Source organism: Chaetodon trifascialis, chromosome 10 (genome assembly GCF_039877785.1).
Source record: "Chaetodon trifascialis isolate fChaTrf1 chromosome 10, fChaTrf1.hap1, whole genome shotgun sequence".
In the NCBI taxonomy this organism is placed as follows: Eukaryota; Metazoa; Chordata; class Actinopteri; order Chaetodontiformes; family Chaetodontidae; genus Chaetodon; species Chaetodon trifascialis.
Genome location: NC_092065.1, coordinates 7632084 through 7634800, shown reverse-complemented (window position 1 = coordinate 7634800; position 2717 = coordinate 7632084).

Below are 2717 nucleotides of genomic sequence, written 5' to 3'. Positions count from 1 at the left end.
GCGCTCCTCTCTGCGGTCACTGGGAGATGACATTAGCGTTGCTCCCTGCCTATTGGCTTAAACAAGCAGCCCCCACCAATCCTGGAGAGACGGACCAGTGTAGAGCACAGTGGACAAACGCTCCTGTGAGTTGAACTCCTGCTGCAGCAGTGGGGAGTTAAAGAAGAACTGTTTGTGTGATTTAGGTGCTTGGAAACTATAGGTGAGCTAATCTGTGCGGCCCTGAACTTTTGCCTTTATCAAGGCTACTGCATATGAGCCAATAGAAAAATGTGAACTTTAAAAATCCATCAGTTTCAAATATGAACCACGATTCAATAACAAAGACCTGACGTACAGAGACGCCCTCTTTGGCACCTCCATCCACACACACACACACAATTTGTTATATAGAAAGCTATAGAAATATGATCCCTCTTTTTTTTTTTGCAAACCTATTTGTCCCTCTTGCCATCAACATGGAATTTTCACAATGTGCCTCATGTTTCCCCACACAGACTGTAACACTACTCCTATTTTCAGTGGGCCATGAAAGGAAAGTCTATACACTGAAAACAGGCTATTGCCGAGCTGTCTACTTAGACAAAATGTTCAGGGATGATCAAACATTTGAAGGGAATGGCCATCACCCATAACCCAGTGCATGAGCATAACTCAGTAGCAAAGATTCAGGCTTGTTCTGAATGCAAAGATCATCTTCTGTCCATTTAAATTTGCTTGTTGCGGTCCTGAGTTCAAATGAACTCATGTGCTGACTGCCTAAATACAACAAAGATTTCCGCCTGGTGGACCTTTAAGCTCTCTGACCTCCCTCTGCCCGGAAAAAGGCCTTTTCATGAGATCAAGCGCGACACTGCGCCCCCAAACAACTCAGCCAAATTTGGATCATTTGTCGTATTTGAAATCAGGATCTGAAAAGGTCGGCTGAAACATGAAACAGAAATGTGACAAATGCATTGATTTCATCGCGTGCCCTTTGACCTAGTCACCTCGCTCTCACACACTGGAACAGACGCAACATCCTTGGCTGACCTGGGTTACAACCCAGCCACTGTCACATAGATCTGACAGTGTGAATGCATGTTAAGTAGGAACAGGTTTGGTGAGCTCAAACCTGTCAGTCATTCTCTCCACAGCCTTGGCATTAAGCAATGGAAAGCACTGCAGTGCCAGTTCTTATGTGGACCAGATGGATATTAGCTGCTATTTGGTATCACACTTCACTGCAGCTACATTCTTTATCAGAGCTGCGGATATGAAGATAATTCGCAGAATTCAAGATAATCTAAATGAGGTATCACATGAGCGGTACCTCATTTAGTCTGTCAATATCATGTCGGCCAGGTAATCTGTCACTATGGACTTTATTAAACTAACAATATTTATACATGTGTGACGCGTCTCGTTTTAGCGTCAGAGCTGAGAGTTTTAGATGCACTGACAGACATTTGGTCCAATTCTGTTCTACATTTCCCTGCATCATATTTCAAAACTACACTGAAAATAAGTCTGTATTAGATAGAGCAGGCAGGAAAATGCAGGCCTGCTAACATTATCTTGAGGTGTGGAAGATAAGTTACAGTGCAAAATCTGAAAGGAGGACAGTTATAAACCAATGGGGTGTGTGTGTCAGGTTCCTGTAACACAGCACTGAGGCAGATAGATACCATTTCAGATTATTCTGAGGAGCCATTTTGCCTTAGACTAGAATGTTCAACTGGCTAGACCTGAATGTTAAAACCCCTCTCGATCACCTGTCTCTCCTCTTGTCTTCTGCTTATCTGATGAGATATTTATGACAGCGTTGGGAAAAAACTAAAAACTCTTAGCAGCATCACTTACATGACTTTGGACCATAAAGATGCTCAGCATTCTTTCCAGCATTTCCCTCATTAAAGCAACATGCGACTTTCCCCCCTGGTTTTAATAACACAGAACTTGATTGCTGTGTATCAGATGTAATGCTGGTGAACTGCATCAATTGGTCACCAAGCCATTGCACTTTTTCCAGCCGCAGCTCTTTTGTGGTTGTCATGCTGTGTTACAGAGCAGTGGTGAATTTGTTGGTTAAATTGTGAATCCCTCTAACAAGATTAGGAGCTTAAGGCACTGTAAACCCTGAAACAGGAGCTCACCAACAAATCTGCTTTAATTATAGATGACATTTTCTTCTTAATATGTTCTATCTACTGTTTGCATGTAGACCCAAGTAAGGCTGCAATGACTTTACACTTATCTTTGTTCCTCTTTGCTCTCCTCTGTCTTGCAGAATATCTGTCCTTCAATGGAAGCTCTTTTCTATTAATTATTAAAAGAAAATTCCTATTGTGAATCTATGTGATTTCAGCTGTGCAGAACAAGCACCGGAGCACTCCTCAAAGTCAAGCTATCGACTTGGAGACCTAGTTTTACAAGCTTGTGGGAATTCTGCATTCAGCTTTCGTGAACCCCATCTGCATTTATATTTTATACTCAGGGAGAGTAAATGCATCCGGTTGGGTGGTAAACAGTGTCATACATTCAAGAACGCCAGTTTAACCACTGGAGCTGTTTGATATTTGGCCTGAAATTATAGTAATTAGGCTGTCTAAGAGATACAAGTCTCTATTTAACACCTCAAGCCACAAACAGTAATGCAGTTATAACCTTGGTTGCCAGGTTGAGTGAGGATATTTGCTGGAGTGTTAGTGTGGTCTTAATCAAATGGCTTGCTCTGC